This window comes from Lycorma delicatula, chromosome 9 (genome assembly GCF_047948215.1).
Source record: "Lycorma delicatula isolate Av1 chromosome 9, ASM4794821v1, whole genome shotgun sequence".
In the NCBI taxonomy this organism is placed as follows: Eukaryota; Metazoa; Arthropoda; class Insecta; order Hemiptera; family Fulgoridae; genus Lycorma; species Lycorma delicatula.
The window spans coordinates 44,316,965-44,339,031 of NC_134463.1; the positions used below are offsets into that span (position 1 = coordinate 44,316,965).

The window sequence follows — 22,067 nt, forward strand, 5'->3', positions numbered from 1 at the left end:
CCTAATTTCTTATACACCGATTCGTTCTATTGAGATCTGAAGTTTTTTATTGTCTAATGCACAATGGTATTTTCTGATCAAGTATTTTTACTTCCTTGTACAAAGTAAAGGAAGTACTGTGATCGCGAAAAATTTCGGTTTTCATATTTCAACGGAAATATCCATTTTGACCATTCCCGAATCCATTTTGACTAGTTTCGGCGTGACGTCTGTACGTACGTATGTAATTTTGGATTTAGGACTGTTGTAACATCTAGTTGTGCACCTCCCCTTTTGATTGCAATCGACTGAGCCAAAATGTCCAAAAAACCAAAATCCCCAAAAATTTGGATTTTGGACTTTTTCTTTACTGCAGTAATAAGCCCTCATTGAGAGCTTTTCAATCATATATCATAAGTGGTACTTATTTTCATTGGTTCCAGAGTTATAGTCAAATAAGCTTTTAATTAATTAAATATTTGGATCTTAGAAGGGAACGGCACATCGGTTCGAATCAGACTTCATGTCTTTTTTTTTTAATTTAAATATATTGATTTATTAATAATTATTAAAGTATGATTGTAAATTTTTTTTACAATAAATAATTATTCAGTAATAACAATAAAAAAAAAACAAAAAAAAACTGAAGTTATTAGTGAAATAAAATTTTAAATTCTTTTTAAAATATGTATACGTAATTTTTACATTATTACATACATGTAATGGGCATTATTACATACATGTATATGTAACAGATTTGGTGAAACATCCGAATATTTAATATTAATTAAAAATTATAATTTAGAATCGTATTATTTTTGGATTTTCTACTTTAATTTCTGTTTAATTTTGTTTAATTACTCTGGAATTTCTGTTTAATTTTATCTATATTAAAGATAACTACAGAGTGACTGAAAAATAGACTCTCACAAGAACAAAATATACATAGAGGCATACATCCCGATCTTTAATAAATTGCAAAAAATTCTTATTTTTTAGTTCATTACTCCTGTGATATTGTTTCTAAGTCGAAGTTGATCATCATTTCGTTTATTTGTTTTTTGCTGCCAATCATTTAATCGCTCCTTGGTTTGATACAATTCTTTTGATCTTAATTTGTGTACACGTTCTCTAGTTTTCAAATGTTCCTCTCTATTCTCATCATCCTTACTTAATCTTTTTATTCTTTACTTGGTCTTAATGTTTTCTTCCTCTTTTTATTTATAAACTTCTCTTAACCTTTTCATTCTTTCTTTGGTTTTAACATTATCTTTTTTCTTTATATTTATCATCTTCTCTGAATTTATTTTATTCTTCCTTTGTTTTTAACATTTTCTTCCCCGTCATATAGATCATCTTGTCGTTTTTTTAGATATATTTCTTCATGTTATCTTTCTTTTTCCTGTAAAATTGTTTCATTTTTGATTATTCACCAAATAATCCAATAATAAAAACTGAATATTTTACGCTGTAAGCTCAAAATTAACATCTGTAACCAGTATACAGGTGTTCGCTAAACGGAATAGTTTAATTATTATTAACTTTTATTTATACGACACACCAGAAATCAATAACGTTTGTTAATCAGCAATTCACGAAGATACGAATAATACTGTTCTAATAATACGAGTAATAAAGGGACTTTTACTCAATCCTAATATTTCATGTAAGATTGCTGAATTAATAATTGTATTAATATTTTATGTAATAAAAACTAGTATTTCAGCAATTGTGTAACTGTCCACTTTAATAAAGAATTGGAGGATCGTATCTCACTTTCAAATGAAATAAGTATAAGTGAAGTGCAGCAAAAATGTGCATATTTAATTTAATAGGCGTACAAGGAAGTCATGTGATGTCCACATCAGATTTTTTTTCAAGAAATCCTATTATCTAGACTTTGTTTGGTTTATTTATTAAGTTAAAAAAAACCTATTAAATTAATTAATAATCTCTCCACTATATGTAATATTCTTTAAATTGATTTACCACTTTTATCATATAAATAAAACGTAAATAAATAAATTAGGAATAATTTATGTTGGCTGATATACAGAGTGATCCAGGAAGAAACGAAAATTATTTGGGAACTTATTCTAGAGTTTGAAACAAATAAAAACGTTCACACTAATATATGTCCGAAAACGCTTTGTTATCGAGTTACGGCTAACTAAAGATTTCACCCGAATTTCAGTTCCCTCATGAAATTAGATAATACTGAAATTTTTAAGGCATTATATAAGGGATAAAATTGATGGTTTCTTATGTTTCTTGACTGAAAAATCGAATAAAGCAGATCCCAGAACTGTAATTGATATTCAATGTAAAACAGAAAAATTCGTTGACGAAAAACACGTTTTTTAGGTTTGAAGAACAATAACTTTGCTAAATGATTAATAAATGCGTAAATTTTACTAACAACTTTGTAGAGAATTTAATTCGGAGGAAATTGATGTAATAAAGTCTATGAAAAACAAAAATAAAATCAATTTTCATTATTAAAAATAAAATAAAACAAAACAACTTACAGAAAAATGTTAAGAAATTGTAAAAAAAGAAAAAAAACAACTGTAATCAATAGGCTCTTTCTTATTAGAGCAACGTGTCATGGGGAGAAATTATTTGGAATTTTGAATCACCCGTATAATGCAATACGATTAATTAATACCGAAAGACCTTTTATTTTTGCGCATTAGATGATTTACACTGAAAACATTGGCTAAAAATAACATTATCTGATGGATTAAATATTAATTTTATTCTATTGGAGTTTATTGTTTTGATTTAAATGTACGGTTGTACATTTAAATCAAAACTAGGTTTAGTTGTGATAGGAGTTTATCGACAATTTCTAACAGTTACAATCGGCCGACTTCTATTTTTCAGGTTTAATTAGGGTTTTTAAAGTTATTTTAAATTTTTAAATCATTTTCTACATCTTTTTATGATTTAAAATGATAATGTTTTATAAAAATTAATTTCTATCCCCAAAAAATAAAAGACCTTTAAATTATTTGTGACTTCATTTTTAATCGTATGTTTTAACTGTCGAGCTTCAAAAACACTCGAAATTTAATTAACTTTAAATTATTAATAATTATTTTGCCCTATTTTCTTTATTTAAATGAAGGCTAATATCTGTTGGATTCAGTTTGTTATATCGTTATCAGGCCGTTTATTTAAAACATAAGTAATTGCTTTTACCAAAGACCGATATTTATCCAAATTCTTATAATGATTTAAAAAGACAATCTAAAACCATAGATTTAAATATATTTAATTACGGAGTAATTTTCTTTTATACTAAAAAATTTCTCTAAAAATAAAACTATCACGGCTATTAAAATTTATTTTAACTTTTTCATTAAATTAAATTGACCAAAAGTTAAAATGAAATGGAATAATTAATGTTATAGCAAATAATAATGTCAACATTTGACATTTCTTTTGTATGATTAAATACGACACATGTCTTTTAGAATGATTAATAACCGATAAGTAAAGTAAAACACCAGTTTTACTTACAACTACATCATTAAAAAAGTAATAACAGATTGATAGACTATTGCTATATTTAAATTATAGATACATAAACACTTCGATTAATTGGCCGGATAAAATTTATCGAATACTAATAAAAAAAAAAAAACAAAAAACAAACGTCAATATAAAATTAAACAAACGACTACTGTACTCAAATATCTCTTAGTATCGAAATTAAATACATTTTATAAACTAAAAATAAAATAAATAAATATTTTATTTGGATCGTAATTATAATTACGTCAGGGACGATAGTCATACTGTTCCACAAAAAACAAAAGGGAACTGCTCAAGCGTTTGCCTGGAAAAATCATAAAAACCTTTGATCAGAACAGCATTAAAAAATAAACGTTTAATAAATTTAAAAAAATCTCGACTTTTCGTTTCCGGTGCCCACACTTTCAGCAGTCAGAGAAATGCTCTGATTATCAGAGTACAACGCACTCAAGATTGCCAATGAGAAACCTCAAAAATTCCTTTTTGGATCTCATAAAAATCCCCAAATTCCCACAACACAAATGAAAATTCCCGAATTTATCCCAAAGGTTTTTATTTCATAATGAAATTAAATTACACGAATGAATTAGTTTAAATATTTCTCGATCAAGTGATTCATTGATTAATAACAGAAAAATAAAATAATTAAAGATAGAATATTGAATTAAGTGTATCAACCATACTAACAAAATACATAGAACGTAAATAACAAATTGATAATTTCAGTTCAAAATTTCAAAAATCAAATTACAAAGAATAAAATCATTTTGTATACAATGACTTAAATCTTTTTCAACAAACAAGAGGATATCAATCACACGAGCAAACTTTTGTTCCAACAAAGATACGTTCTTTAAGATTACTTGGGTGAAGTAGTGGAATGCAACATGATTGGTTGACCGATGAGGGGAAATGTTATTATTGAGTCCAGTCCTATCCGACTTTAGAATTTGTAACTAGAAAAGTGTGCACGTTCTAATCGCCACTAAACATAAACCTACTAGTCACTACTCAATCACCTCAATTTCAAAGAAATTTTACATTTTTTATACGGTGTAATATAAGAGAGAATATATGAATCGGGTCAGTCAAATTTTCCACGTCGTGGGTTTCATGTATCTTGACATATCATGATTCCCTATTTCGCCGAAAAAGTTATGGAACTCTTAGCCGGCTATAAAATGTCTTCCCAGGCTAATCTCTGTGAATGTAACAAAAAAAAAGTTCAGGTTTCTCCAAATAAGTCCCTTCACTACAGGGCTCATATTTGACCGTCAAATATCAGCCCTACGATGAGCTGACGGTTGCTATTTCAGCAAGATGCTAATACACTGTATACATTTTTGTTTATGAAATAAACAAGAGATATCTCTTGTTTATAAAGAGATATCTCTTTCTCAAGAAATATCTTGAGAATATTGCAACTTAAATTATGGAGATCTAATCGCTCTTCATTATTTAAATTTAATAATTATAAAATTCCTTACGGGATATAAAATAAAAGTTGATTTTCATTGGAATTAGAATGAAATTAAAAACCTTTATAGCGGAACGGAACGCAAAGATAGCGGGAGTCTATTATTTCCCTACTAATCGCAGAACCTGGACAAATGTCTCTTACTTCGGTCTTTCTTTCATCGGGCGGGTCTTTGTTTATTTAGTGACTGTTATAGATTTTACGTGTTTTATTTATGGACGGATTTGGTATTTGCGTTCCAGTCCTTTAGACCAATGACGAATAATTGACTGGAGCTGATCGTCGGAGACTAGGCGTGGAATATGCCTGGTACTCCCGGTATGATTCCCCTTCAGGACGTCCTCTGAAGTCCTTTCGGTGCTAGCGCCTTTCGGCCGAACAGGAATTTGCCTTCCGAGGGGCCCTAGTGTTTGGGGAAGCAATGTGTTCCCCTTTCCGGAGGGAGACGCATGTGCTGGCTGGGGCACTTTATATCCTGTTAAAGCCCAATTGGGCAAGGAATGGGGGAGGGTGACCGGAACGTCACTAGGCGGGTGACTTCCCCTACGGGGTTAAGATGGGCACTTTATAATGAAAGCATCGATGTAAGGATCCTTCTTAAGTTATAGATTACTGTTTCTAAATCTAATTTAATAAATACAGCTTTCAGAAACAACTGTAGATGAATAAATTTTCACGATTGAACCAGTCATATTTCAAATAAAGTCTATCGGTTAGAAAATATAAAATTAACTGAAAGAACCTACTACTATTACTATTACTATATATATACTACTAACCTATTAGTAACAAAACCTGACGAGTTAATATCTTATTTAACGACCACAAAATGATAACGTTATTTAAACAAATCCAACAGGCCAGTAAATCGGTTAATCGTCTCCAGTGAAAAAAAAGTATTTTATTTAATAAATGACTAATGAATGCGTCATCATGCATTAGTCTAAACATACAACATTCTATTACGTCTGCGATAACAAGAACATGAAGTCACACTCATCAGTAATTCAATATAATACACAAACGTTGTAGAATGTTTAAATTATCAATGTACATTGTAGAAGGAAATAGATTACGCATTCATTTCTAACTGCTTCAATTTTAGATAAATAATTCATACTTGTTCAATAATTTTATAACGGTTAAATCGTAGCTAATCACAACTAGCCTTTCTTTCTTTCTTTTTCCTGTTTAGCCTCCGGTAATTACCGTTCAGATAATACTTCAGAGGATGAATGAGGATGATATGTACGAGTGTAAATAAAGTGTAGTCTTGTACAATCTCAGTTCGACCATTCCTGAGATGTTTGGTTAATTGAAACCCAACCACCAAAGAACACCGGTATCCACGATCTATTATTCAAATCCGTGTAAAAATAACTGACTTTACTAGGACATGAACCGGTGGGTTAATCATAACTAGCCTACCCACCGAGTTGGTCTAGTGGTGAACACGTCTTCACAAATCAACTGATTTCGAATTTGAGAGTTCCAAGTTCAAATCCTAGTAAAGGCAGTTAGTTACTTTTATACGGATTTGAATACTAGATCGTGGATATCAGTGTTCGTTGGTGGTTGGGTTTCAATTAGCCATAGATCCAGAAATGGTCAACCTGAGACTGTACAAGACTACACGTCACTTACACTCATACATATCATCCTCATTCATCTTCTGAAATAAAACTTGACGGTGATTCCTGGAGGCTAAACAGGGGAAAAACCATAAGTAGCCTATAAATTGATCAACCTTTGTATATAAATTATGATGTCCGAGAGAGTTTATGTCGAACGCATGAAAAAATGGGAAAACACTTAAAATTATTAAAAAAACAAACGAATCATTTTCAGGATAATGAAATTTTTCCTTTCAAATAAGCTTTCCGAATTAATTACAAGCAACTTGTTCAGTAGAATTACTGTTATTTAAGTGGCATATATTACTTTACAACGTTGTTTTTCTTTTAGTACTATTTTTTGAATCACTATCTAAATCACATAAAACAGAACTTTTTTTGCTAATTCATTTATTATAAACTAGAAAATCGGTCACTAAATTTTCTGTTAAATTTTTAGGAGCATCACAATTTTCATTAGGGGACGAATATCAATTTTTCGTAGTGAGAACTGTCAATTTGCTGTACACGCAAGTGATTCGGGGAAACAGCAAATTTTGAAAATTAAATATTTTTATAAATAAATTATATAAGAAAAATTTATTTATAACATTTAAATAGAATAGAAAACATGGCATTTATGATTAGATAAACAAAATTTATTTTTTTGGAGATCACATCTTGGAAGTGAGTTCCGTATTTCCATACAAATTCCTGCAGTCTCTTAGTAAAACCGTATGGTTCGACGCAACACTTCAACAGCAATTTCAGCAATTACTGTTCGAATCTTGGGTTTTATTTCTTCTTCTGTCCAAGCAGATCCACTACTATATACTTTACTTTTAAGGTAACCCCACAAGAAGAAATCGCACGCCAATCAGAAAATTTAAGAGGCCATAGGAACGTCACCATTTCTCGAAATTAAACGGTTGCCAAACGATTGGCGTACAGCAGCCATCGGTATTCGTGGAATGTGTGATGTTGATCCATTTTGTAGAAACCAAGCGTTGCCGATAATTTGTAGAAATTTCTAATGTTTTTACATAAAACAAAGATTTCCAGCATGGCGATGTATCGATCTTATGTGACAGCAGTCGTAAGGCCATTTTCATTTACAAAAAAAAAAATAAGCAACTATTAGCTATACCATGTTACAGCACACCACATGATAACCGTGTTGCTGTGAAGCGAGCGTTGGTGTAGCTGTCTAGGATTTCTTGTGCCCAAAACGGAAAATGTTGTTAATTAAAAAATCTGTTAAACTGTAAATGGCCTTCGTCCGATATCCACAGTTTGTTAATAAGGTTTATTGTTCTGTCTAATCTTTACAACCGTTCGTTCATATAACTGATAGCGCATTACGTGATCGTTTGGTTTCAGTTCCTAGACGATCTGCAACTTGTATGGATGGTAAAAAAATAAGTCCTGCAACAGTATTCTTCGAACACTTGAACTATATAATTGTAAAGAGACCGCATGACGACGAATTGAATGCTGTTGGCTTCTTATGACAGCAGCTCGAATAGTCTCAACATTCTCTGGCGTACGTACGGTTTGTACGCCGACTGAACGCTTCATTTTCATTGCTGAACCTGTTTCCTCAAAATTAAGTATCAATGTCTTAATTGGATGTGCTGAAATTCAAGAAAGTGGCGTTCTAAATTAAACTGGCCGCGAAATTCTCTACGCGCATCCTACACACTGTCATTAATTCTGTAAAAAAGCTTTGACGGCAAGAGCACTTTGCACATTACTCCATGTATCCATGATAACTAAACCCCAAGATGGCTTGAACTGCTTAAATAACTTCTATAAGTTATTTAATACTGACACTTGCCCAGAGCTACCAACAAAAATTTCAAAATTTCCCGTTTCCCTGAATCACTTTGTTTTATAAAAGCTAAGTGTGTAAATTATTTTAAAAAAACTTTTTATTTTTATGCTGTTGTCTTTGCATTCTGTTCAGAACCACATCCAAAAAAGATTTTTTCTTCAACGTCTTTGATTATTTTAATTTAAGCCCATTATATCGATTTGCGTCGTTTTAATCTTTGTACTGGATTACACATGAACGGAAAAATTTGATTTAACGAAAATTGCAGAGGAAACTTTAGTAATTTTTATTATATGTTTCAAAGACATTTCAAATTCAACCGGTAGAAACAATATTCATACGATTTATTATCATTTTTAACTAAGGGTTCTCTTTCCGGTTCCTTTTCCTGGGTAAATATCTGATAGTTCACCTTCTTCTTCTTCTTTGTTTTCCTGTTAAGCCTACAGTAATTACCTTTCAGATAATACTTCAGAGGATGAATGGAGATGATATGTATGAGTGTAAATGAAATGTAGTCTTGTACTGTCTCAGTTCGTTCATTCCTGAGATATGTGGTTAATTGAAAAACCCAAAAAAAAACACCGTTGTGGTAAAGAAAAAGCCAAAGAACACCGGTATCCACGATCTCGTATTCAAATCCGTCCAAAAATAACTGACTTTACTAGGACTTGAACGCTGGAACTCTCGACTTCCAAATCAGCTGATCTGGAAAGACGCTTTTACCACTAGACCAACCCGGTGGATGATAGTTCACCTTATCTACATTAATATGAATGTCTGCCGGCCTCTGTGGTGCGAGTGGTAGCGTCTCAGCCTTTCACCCAGAGGTCCCGTGTTCGAATCCCGGTCAGGCATGGCATTTTCACACACGCTACAAATCATTAATCTCATCCTCTAAAGTAATGCTTCACTGTGGACTCGGAGGTTAAAAAAAAAAAAAAAAAAAAAAAAATATGAATGTCTGTCTGTAAGAGCATTACGTCTGAATTGCCCATCCGATTTTGATGAAACTTGTAAGATGGTTTTACTTTGACTCCAGTTGGATTTTAGGCAATCAAAATTTGATAACTAATGGACGAATTGATGTAAATATTAAGTTCAACCGAAATGTTGATTCCCATATTTCAAACTCATCAAATACTCAGGGCTACTGAATTGAGATATGGTGTTTCAAAATTCAAAACTAAAAGACCAGTTGATTCAGTATCATTCATAAAATACATTCAAATAAAACAGCTCCCTTATTAATATTACCGTAATTACGATAAAAAATATCTTTCTACACGAAGACTAGCAGCAGTTTCTGTCATTTTTTGAATATTATCTCATTAAATTATCTAATTATTAAATATTACTTAACTAGTAACATATAAACACTCCCGAAACAATTAAAAATAAATAGGGAAATTTTCAGCGAAATCGGTTCAGTAGTTTTTAAGTTACTAGGGCATAAACAAAACTATTGTCTTTTATTTATATAGAAAGCAATGTTTGGGATACAGATGAAGGTTGTATTCAACCTTTTGAAGGTCATCATACTCCCATGCACAAGCTTCTAGCTTACATGGTGAATTAGTCATAAAAAAAAGGAGAAAAAAAGTACTTCCTACGAGAATTAAAATAATATAAAGAAAAATCAATACATAAATTAGAAACAAAAACAGGAAAACAATAAGCATTATTTTTTCGCAATACATCCGTAAAGGAAAAACACACATGGTAATATAAAGGATTCCCACTTGAATTGAGGAATACTTAAACCATAAATTATAATTTAGTTGTTAATATCATAGCGCGTATATAATTTAAACTGTTTCCTTTTTTTGGCCACAACATCAACTAGACTAGCCAATTCAAAGTGCTGCGTACCAATAAAAACCTAAAAACTATTTTTGTAAACAGGTTTTGATGGTAATCTTGTTTTTATATTCAATTCCGGTGTGGTAATTGTATTTTTCACATCAATTCCACCTACTGAACACAATTAAAAAGAATTTAACAATTCAATACACGGTATTTATTTGTAGAGCATATCGAATTATCATTCAATATAGGAGGAATCCACTTGATAAGGAATCCATTTGATAACTTAGTGTTACCCAAATGCAAATCATTCCGCAGCAAACAAATATATTTAATTTAATAAGTATATTTAATTTAATAGTAATTCTTTCTAACTGATTTTTAATTTTGCTCTTAATTATGTACGTATCGCCCGAATATTCTGCCACTTCTTTATCAACTGACGTTTCAGAAATTGTATACAGATCAATAAAAGTTAATCACACATTCAAAGAAAATCGGTTAAATCTAAAGTTCTTTGGTAGCTACATGTCTCGTTCGTTGTTTAGAAGCTTCCTAGTGGCTAGGAACCACGAAGAAAATGATTACTTGTGTTAGATAATATCTGAAATTATCAGACGAGTAATAAATTTCCTGAAAAAGCTAGGAGATTGAATCGCAATGCATAAAAATGTGGCGATTTCTATCCCTTATGTTATATATGAACAATTTGTCAAAAAAGTTAAGCAGTAAATATGATGATTTCATACGTTGGATCGACATTTTAGATAACTGATCAAGACAAAAACTTGTCGTAACTGTATCACTCTCTTTAGAAAAATCAGCGTAAATTAAATCGCCAGGTCCAAATTAAACTAGCTAATAAGTTTGAAAAACGTTTTTTATTATAAGGAGATCCAATGTTTGATTTTTTTTTAACTAAGTCGTTTACAATAAACAGATGGTAACTATTCTCGAAGAAAAGCAAATAGATGAATGGATTATTTAAAATCGATAATTAAAAACTGAACGTAGAAAAAAACTTCGAGCTGGAATACTTACATAACTTAAAAAAGTAACAAAGTCCGGAAGAACGATTTTTATAATTCGTCGTAGACCTACTGTATAAACCGTAAAATTCATTCGCACAATTAAATCGAATCACGTAATATCTATTTAATGAAAATGAGTACATTAGGGATTACAGTATCTTAATACATTGTAATACTCAAAAGATTATCCAACCCAATTTATCTTACTTTCGGAGTCAAATAAAAAAGCATCCTTAATAATGGAACAGGATGCGCCTGTAAGAGAAGATTGCAATTCCAATGAACTCTCACCGATACGTCCAAGATGTTTTTAATAGCAATTAAGCATTTAAGAGCTTAATAATGTAAAAATGGAAAGTTTGTTCAAACAAACAAATCAGATATGAATGTCTGCCTGTAGTCAATCACTCTATTTCTTAGTTTCTCAGTCCTTTCTCATAATTTCAATGGAAATTTTTGTGAAAGCGCATCTTTCTTTTAGGGGGACAAAACTTGATACTAACTAATCCGAAAATATAGCTAGTTATAAACATTCTTTTAAACAGAATGTTAAAAATATTAAATGCTTTATATACATGTTAATCATAAATTAAAATAACATCTTGGATTAAAAAGTCCTTTAAAACGTAATAAAATTATTAAAATAAACAAATAGAACTGTTAAAATAATCATTAATTATGAAGTTAATAAAAATATTTACTAGATATATATTTTTTTTATATCTACGTAATAAATTTAAAAGATTGTCAATAAACACATTTATTTTATGGTGGAATTGTTTATCGATGCTTGATGTCATAGTTACATAATGATAAAACTTTTGGATTAACTTAGGTACTTAGTTTAATCTAATCTGTAATTGGTTCAAAATTAAAATTTATTATTGTAATACTAAAATAAAATCACAAATATTTCAAATGGTTTTTATAATTTACCGTAATAATTAGTGTCTAAAGCTTAGAATTTAGAATTCTAATGCAAAACCATCACAACCATCACAAATAATATCACCGCTACTTTCAAAATGGTGGCGGTTGGATAATAATAATAATTCTTTAAAAGACAGATTTCATCAGTTTTACTGTTGTTGGATTAATTAATAAAATTTTGGATTGGCAATTCCAAAGATATAACATGGTAATGAAAATTTTCTTTATCAGAAGTGGTCATAGAGATAGTATGATAACCGAGTACGAACTTAGAAGTAAAAGGAATGTATATGTCCCCAGAGCAAATAAAACGAGTTATATGAGTTCTTTTCAAGTACTACTCCTAGATTGTATAACATACTTACTAATCATATAAAGACCAGTGGGAACCTAAACACTTTCTTAAAGCTACTAAGATGACGCTGAAAGTATGTTCCATGTAATAACATGATTTATGATTACACATATAATTAATTATAATGCTATATACTATTGGTCTTAACATAGTAATAGATTTTTTTATATATATAACTTAATGGGTATCACTGGATGAAAGTTTTATTAGTATACATAAATATTTGACGACGATTGATCTTCTCTATACTTAACTGCTGAAAAGATAAAGTTTCCACCAGAGTAAATCATGAACTGAACCAAAATAATTCTCCTACAAAAGATAAAACTGTTTACTTTTGTCCCCTTAATCTAAGTAAAAAGATTAATAGAAAAGGGATGGTGCCACAAAACGGGCAAGACCCTTGTGGACCTAATCTTTCATCTTTTACAAAATCCACTTCCGATTTTAAATTATATAAATTAAGTATAATTAAGTTAAGTAATATTATAATTAGTACTAGGATTACTCCATTATTTACTAATTTTGTAAAAGTGAACGAAATAAAAGAATTTGCTACACTACTTTTGTTTGGGTGATCGTTATTTGCTTAAATGTTTAACCATTAAGTTAAAAAATAATAATTTAATATATTTAAAAAAAAATCGTTAACAATAGTTGACGTAAAGCTGAACAAAAAATAAAACCAAAATCTTTCGATTAAACTCGACTTCATGGAGTCACAAATCTTAAAAAAAGGATAATGTGAGAGTAGATAAAATTTCTTTAAAAGCTTGATAAATAAAATACGTATATAACTTACGTACAGTACAGATAAGTAAAGTACTTTTGAAAAACCATCATATAGGGTGACCGTCTTTTTAACAGCCAAAATCGTGAATGTTAGTGAGAAATTCATCGTAGTTTAAAAGCCATTTACAGAGATCGAACTTCTGTATAAATAGGTGGATAATATAAACAATTTAATATAACCGGGGAAAAAAACCTAGTCTTATCATAGTTCTGGGATTCCAACTGCGTATAAGCCACTCGGTACCTAGAAGCTAGAAGATGATGAATTCTACGGGGAAGAAAATGACGTCAAAATACTCGAGAAGTTATGTTTTCCGTGTTCGAAAATCAATGGGCTGATAATGCTCGATCATACATTGCGAGTTATCGCCGAATTTCTAATGAAGTTGAAATTCCATAAAGTTCCACACTTTTCTCAACTTACAGGATTTGGGATCCAGCGAATTAAAATTTCGTTTCTTAAATTTTTAAGAGAGATCTTAAGGGCCACCACGGATGATGAGTAAAGAACGTGGCGAGTTCAATTTTTTCAGGAAAAATGTAAAATCTTTCATTGATGAAAACCTATTAATAAACCTGAGAAATGTACAGCTGTAGATGGTGACTAGATTGAAGAGTAAAGGTTAGCTTTTATTGAAAATTAAAGGAAAATTCATCATACTTCATGAAAAATTAATTAGTAATTGCAACCAATCTGGTTGCAGTGTATTAGTGTTGCGTTCAGTGGACGAATCAAGCATTTTTTAATTCATTAATAGTTTCAAATCTTCGTCCACCACACACCTCTGCAAAAAATCTCATTTTATTTTGATTTCTAATTATTTTAATAAAATTAATACTGCACTGACGATTCTAACTATACCGAATTTATCGCAATCGCAAAATACCCTCAGATTCCAGCATCCGCTTTTTTTTTACAAAGAACTCCACAGCAGTTTAAAAAACCATTTAATCAAACCAGTACTCAAAAAGGTGATAAATAAGGATATTAAACAGCATCATGGAATATAAAATTCCAATTTCCGTTGGTTATTTTTATTGCTAAATTTTTCTTTCCCGAAAATTTCCTGAAAAACCTTTTTTTAGTTAAAATAAAAAATAATACAACACACAAGCGTTTTTTTATACATTATACAATGGAGGTTCGTGTATAAGCACTGTGAAACTGCAGCACCCCCTATTTCCACTTGATATTATCGATAACCTTTAATATGAGTCCTTTTTCTTTAATTCTTTCTTTATACTGGTATAAAGAACTTGTATACTTGTATAAAGATGGGAGTAGCCATCCCCCCAGTTTACGAAAATGACACAAAAATCTTTGTATGGAACTGTACGCTTCACAGTTCCAGTTGCGTGGAGTTTGGCTGTTGTGCGCATGCGCACATAGGAAGGTGCACGCTAGGCTGCGAGGGAGAGACAGCACTACCGCAGTGCTGACCCTGGCGTGCTGGTGAAAGGTATTTTTTTTTTTTTACTCCGTGTGTGTTGTGCTTAAAAAATTATTTAGCTGTGGCTATTTGCTAAACTATACGATGAATTGGGCGAAAAGAAAAAATCTCTTCTTTTCCATACAAAGTCAGATGGTTATCGCGGAGGAAAGTGTTAACCCGGTTATTGAAATTGCGAGATGAATCATTATTTTGCCGGGATAAACAAACACCATCTCAATGTTTTTACAGAATAATGAGTGTATATATATTGCTGTTGACTTACATAGTTGATGTATTTTCACATTTAAACGACTTGAATGTGAATTTACAATGACGTGATAAAAACATTTTATTAATGATAGAAGTTAATGTTTTCATTAAGAAGCTTGATATCTGGATTATTTTTGTTCAAAGCACAAATTTTGATATGTTTCCACTCATTTCCGATTATATTGAGTAAAATTTGAATGAAGAAGACACTATTATTCAAAACAGTTTGGATAGCATGAAGATGCATTTGCGTGAGCTAAAACGAAGTACTTCCCGGAAAATAAAAATGATTTCTCGAAGAGACGGGTATTGAATCCATTTAGTGAAAACGTTGTTGTAACTGTTAATTAACAAGTTGATATTCACAACCAGCTCATCGAAATGTCTGCGGATAAAACGTTACAATTCACATCTGAAGATTTAGATACGTTTAGGTTTACTCGTCGAAATGATTATGGAAATTTAGTCAACAGAAGCATGGAAAATATTAATCCCTTTCGCCCCGTCTTACCCCTGTGAAAAGGGGGTTTGTTTGTGGTTGCGTTAAAAATAAAATGTAGGAATCGTCTTTTACCACTTAAAAAACAATTTGCTTTTGTTTGTTTTTAACATAGATCTATGAATGTTGAAACTTTAAAATAAAAACCAAACGTAAAATCTCATTATTTATTTTCTTTACAAGTGTATTAATAAAATGTACGTAAATGTATATAATAAATGACTTTTTTCTTATAAAATGATTTCATTATTGTTTACGTGTGAAGTTATAGGCTAATTTCCCGACTCCCTTTATATATCACTGCGACTCCCAGGCTGAGAAAGACTATATTAGAGGCCTGATCATTATCACCAATTAGAATTATCAAGATATTTCTAATGGGGGTTAAGATATTAAAAATTTAATTAAAGAAAAAAATTAATTCTTTAATTTCATTAAATTTCTGTTACGGTAAAACGATTAATTTCTACTTCCTTGTACAAAGTAAGGGAAATATTGTGATCGCGAAAAATGTCGGTTTTCAGATTTCAATGAAAATATCCATTTTGACCATCCTTGAATCAATTTTGACTAGTTTCGACGTGACGTCTGTACGTATTTATTTCGTATAACTCAAAAACGATTAGCCGTAGGATGTTGAAATTTTAGGTTTAGGACTGTTGTAACATCTAGTTGTACACCTCTCGTTTTGATTGCAATCGACTGAACCAAGTGTCCTAAAAAGCCCAAAACCCAAAAAATTTAGATTTTGGAGTTTTTCTTAACTGCAGTAATAATCCCTCATTGAGACATTTTCAACGATACAACATAAGTGGTACTTATTTTCATTGTTTCCAGAATTATAGGCAAATAAAACTTTAATTAATGAAATAGATATTACAAGGGAAGGCACATCGGTTCAAATCAGACTTCAGCTCCTTTTTTGAACTTCTTTTTTTTAATTTAAATATATTGATTTATTAAGAATTATTAAACTCTGTAAAAACGCTTTTACGATAAATTCAATAATAACAATAAAAAAAAATATGAAAAAATATCGGAAGTTATTAATGAAATAAAATGTTATCTACTTTTTATTTTTTTTAAATGTGTCTATGTAATTTAATAGGCGTACAAAGAAGCCATCTGTGTCCACATCAGATTTTTTATTTATTGAATATCTGTAAAATATTTAATATTTTATTATTATTATTATTATTATTATTATTATTACTGTAATTAACTTAAATAAGCACATCTAGCGAACTTTTATGAGTTTTGATTTATTATTTTGGCTGTCGATATTGGATTGCGAAAGGTTAGAAATAATATAATTCAAGGGAAGTAACCGTTATTTCTATTCAAAGTCTGCTAAAAGAATGAGAGTATGTCGGTCCTTAGAAACAGCTGAAGTACTTAATTCTCAGTTAGCTTCTGACCAAGAGCGCTACGCCCAGACACTAACTGTAGCTTCGTCTACAGCTGGAGACTATTAGAGCTTTCACGTCAAGAACGAGGGAAAAGTTGAATGAAAGAGCTTTAAGACTTTAATTGTTATTTATCAGTATTATTCTCACAACCACGATATCACGATGTCCATCTAAACTACTCGTACAATGTAGACAATTAGGCATTCGGATACGTCAACATTCTTATGAAAGCATTATACTGAGTTCAGATTTATTTAATTCAATGGTCGTAGAAAAATTACACATATCTAAACATGTTCCGAACACCACATTTGAAGCAACAGCAGACGCGAGGGGACTGTAAAGAAAAATTATACTTAAAATCAGTGTGATTTTACTTTCAAAAATTCAAGCTAATGGAATGATTTTTATGAACACGGTATGTTAGATAAATATTTTTTATAAAGCCATTATTATTTTATTTATCCATTTATGCCATTATTGCTGTAATTAGGCGGATGATTCACTTTTTTCATCAACCTAAATACATACACATTTAACAAAATCATTGATATATCCGTTACTTTTTATATTATTATAAATACGAGTAAATTGGTCATTAGAAATAATTTTTTAATCAAATTTTATATTTCCTTACTGGTCTAAGATATCATGAAGCCAATGATATGTTTGTCACAGAACAATAAGTATAATTCTAACTGGGTCATTAAAATTTAATGTCTGTAAAAAAGAAATTAAAAAAATGACAAGCGTTTAATCTCTTCATAACCAGATATAAACTTTTTTTTTATCTTTTTATATAAATCAGAATGTTTTTTTAATGATTTTTTTGTTTGTTTATATACGAGGTATGGTTATTAAATAACGAGACTAATGCTGCAAAATATTTTATTTTAAATCTATACATATTTAGTTATTATCCCCTTCAATCCCCTCCTTTATCCCTACAACGCTCCATGCGAATTTTCCATTGTTCGAAACAGTGATGGAAGTTTTTTCTGTGAGCTCTTTCATGACGCGTGCCGCTTTTTCTTTCACAGCTTCAACGGTTTGAAATTTTGTTACTTTTAATGCAGATTTGACCTTGGGTAACAGATAAAAGTTACTTGGTACCAGGTCAGGCGATTAAGGCGGATGTTATAACACTGGGATGTTATACTTGGTTAGAAACGTCGTGGCAGACAATGCAGTGTGAGCCGGTGCGTTGTTCTGATGAAGAACCCATGACTTGTTCTTTCATAATTCGGGTCGTTTTTTTCTTATTTTTTCACGGAGTTGAGCAAGGACCTCCAGGTAGTAATATTGATTAATAATTTGACCTTCAGGAACCGAGTGAAGGTACACAATCCCACGAATATTGAAAAAAACAATCATGATCGCTTCGAATTTTGATCACCTTCAACGTCTTCTCTGCCATCTTGGAAACGCTTAAACCAATCAAAAACCCTCGCACGTCATAAACATTCATTGCCATATACTTTTTTTAACAAAAGATAAGTTTCAGTAGCGGTTTTTCCAAGTTTGACATGAAATTTCACGACAATTCTTTACTCTAATAAAACGCTTATCATTTCTTCGACAAAATAAAAAAAAAACCGATGTTATTCAAACGAAGGCCACGGCCAGACTAATATGTCTACAGAAACTGGAGTGGCTACAATCGAAAGAGAAGGCTTCACGCTACACAGCTGTCGGTCGTACGAATTTGGCACATGCGCAGTTCTTCTGTAGCAGTATTAGTCTCGTTATTTAATACCCACACCTCGTACCAATATCGGGTTAAAATTCACGAACTATCTGAATGATTGTTTACCGTAGATTTTTTTTGAGTATGGTTTAATTCGAAATTAAACTATATCTCTGTATTAGGATTACAGTAAGATTTAAACCGAGTACATATCCATACTGGGTAAGTAACTTAAAACTGAATCGAGCCGGCTCGAACTGCAGTTAGACATATTTAACGGTGCTGTTACTATTGGTTATGTATATAACTACTCTCGTCTATCGTTGTGAAGTTATAAATTATTCATGCTTTAGTACAGTATAGTTTCGTTCTTAGGAGTTGTGTTTTTCTAAAATGCCTTATTCTATCGAGGAAAAGGTCGCTGTAGCAGAAGCTTATCTACGTTCTAGGTATTTTAAGAAATGCATCAAATTAAGCTCTCTCTTTTTCTGTTTAGCTTCCGGAACCACCATACGGTATTACTTCAGAGGATGAATGAGGATGATATGTATAAACGTAAATGAAGTGCAGTCGTGTACAGTCTCAGGTCACCATTCTTAGGATGTGTGTAGTTAATTGAAACCCAACCACCAAAGAACCAAAGAGAGTTCCAGCGTTCAAGTCCAAGTAAAGTCAGTTATTTTTACACGGATTTGAATACTAGATCGTGGATACCGGTGTTCTTTGGTGGCTGGGTTTCAATTAATCACACATCTCAGGAATGATCGAACTGAGACTATACAAGACTACGCTTTATTTACACTCATACATATCATCCTCATTCATTCTCTGAAGTATTATCTGGAAGTTATAACCGGAGACAAAACAGGGAAAAGAAAAGACCTATAGTTCTAGAAGGGAAAGTATTGTAATCGGTCCAGTTTGGGCATATGCGGTTTTCACCGGATGTTGACGTTTTGACACCTAAGGAACCCAAAAAACTAAACATCGGATGGAAATTTTCCTGCTGTTAATGTTCGTATGTGTTTTCGGTGTAAGCCTAAACATCACCTTATATCTTCAGAACTACTAAACCAATTTTCACCAAACATGGTCAGATTATTTCTATGTATGGGGCATTGATGCCATTAAATTTTCAACTTAAAAGGTCAAAGGGGTGAGGCTATAGAGCAAGGTCACCCTAAGTATCTCGAGATCGCCTAATTAAGGTCATATTTTTCTTAGGCACATTTGTTAACAATTAAGAAATAAGAATATTTACAACAAACAAAATTTCTAAATAGCACCCCCACCCAAAAAATGCTGTAAAATTCTGCTATGTTGTAATGCCACAGGTGACGGCTAGAATTAAATAAATGAATAATATTTAAAGTGTAAAAATGTAACTCGGTCTGGCAGGGTCTCGAACTCGATCGCCCGGTTGTACCTAGTGTATTAAGTCTCGCGGCTACACCATTCTGCTAATCATACAAGCGAAATGTGTTCTATGTAAGTTGTGAAATTACGTTAGTTTAGTTAGTGTTGACCAACCCACCGGGTTGGTCTAGTGGTTAACGCGTCTTCCCAAATCAGCTGATTTGGAAGTCGAGAGTTACAGCGTTCAAGTCCTAGTAAAGCCAGTTATTTTTACACGGATTTGAATACTAGATCGTGGATACCGGTGTTCTTTGGTGGTTGGGTTTAAATTAACCACACATCTCAGGAATGGTCGAACTGAGAATGTACAAGACTACACTTCATTTACACTCATACATATCATCCTCATTCATCCTCTGAAGAATTATCTAAACGGTAGTTACCGGAGGCTAAACAGGAAAAGAAAGAAAGTTAGTGTTGACCGTCGCCGCTAGTACCGCCACACCCGCGCGCGAATTAAATGGGTATGCGTGCGCGCATACCCATTTACATTATTTACATTTTGACTTTTATAAAGTAAGAGGTTAAATTTTGTGAAGTTCCGTAATGTTTCGTAAGTTTCTTAATGCTCAGTATTAACTGCGATGATTTTGCAGCCATATCTCTTTTCGTTAAAAAGTTATTTTCCACAGACTACTGTGTTTAGAGAGTGGTTTGAATTAAATCCGATAGGTAGTGCTGTTGTTTTGCCTATTGGATTTATTTATATTCTGTCTTATAAAGTGAAAGATTTTAAATAAATCAATAAAATGTATAGAACATTTTTTTTCTTAATTCTTTTGTCAGTAACCATCTAAAAACAAAAATTACGGAAATATAAACTTAGTATTAATTTAATTTTATTTAAATCGGTGTTCTTATTTGCGTTGAAAAAAATAAATAATAGCTGTATGAAACGTCTATTTTTTTCACGATCAAAATATTGAACAGTGAAGGTAAGTCTTTTCTAATTGACATCATTACTTATAGATTAAGAATATAGAGGAATCTCTATATTACATAGAAGGTACCCACAGAGAAGGTCGGGAAATGCTGGATATGTAAGAAAATGTAATAAATAAACATCTTCTGGCATTAGAATACCCGTATGAAAAAAAAAAATGTTGTTAAGACTGTTTATCTTCGCTTAAGAAAAACCAGTAATTTTTCCAATAAAAGTAACCCGTTTAACAAAATCCAAACGTAGAATCTTAAGTAGAAAATTATTTAGAGACAAGTATCAGATAAATGTTCGACGCTGTTTGAATGAACCGAAAGAAGGTGTAGCGTACTATTCATAAACAACAAACGTATCTTGATCTCATCTTATTAAGGTACAAAATTTTACTACCGGATTATTCATATCCCATTAATATATTCGGTCAAATTTAATTTTCGGGTGAGATAAAATTTTCAAAGTATAATAAAATAAAACCTCTTACGTACATTAAGCGCACATTAAATCCTCATATTTCTATTGTTAAGTATCATCAAGAACGGTGATATATTGAAGCACGGCGTGGAATTAATGGGAATAAGTTAAAGGAAAGATACCCTTTTACCTTTTAAATGTTGCACTCTACAGGGACTTTTTGTAATATATGTTGCCAATTTTTCTGGAAGATATATAAGTCAGGCCAAGAGTCGACATGTGGTTCGCGCATGATAGCACTCGCATTCATTTTGCAACACACCCATTAAAATGGGTGATAGAGGGGGTATAGTTCATTGGCCAGCGAGATCACCGAACTTGTATCCACTGGTCTACTTCAATAGCGTCATCTTCCGTTATAAAAATAAAAAAATAAATATCTGGTATAATGGAAACTAAGTCGTAGAATACAGAAGGAGTGTTAAAACATTCAATCTACTACAAGGAACACGTTCGGCATACTTCACCAGCGACCTCCTTAAATATGTATCCGAGTCGTTGATTGAACTATTGTGAAGTTACGATTATGTTATAGGTAATCTGATTTGTAAAAATATTGAAGGATGAAAATTTCTTCTAAAATTT

The 22,067-nt window shown here is 31.4% G+C and overlaps 1 protein-coding gene across 2 annotated transcripts in view; it reads right to left on the bottom strand.

Annotated features, from left to right (window-relative positions):
- Esp (Epidermal stripes and patches) overlaps positions 1–22,067 on the bottom strand; it is a 148,861-nt gene that overhangs the window by 105,709 nt on the left and 21,085 nt on the right. The window lies entirely within an intron of this gene.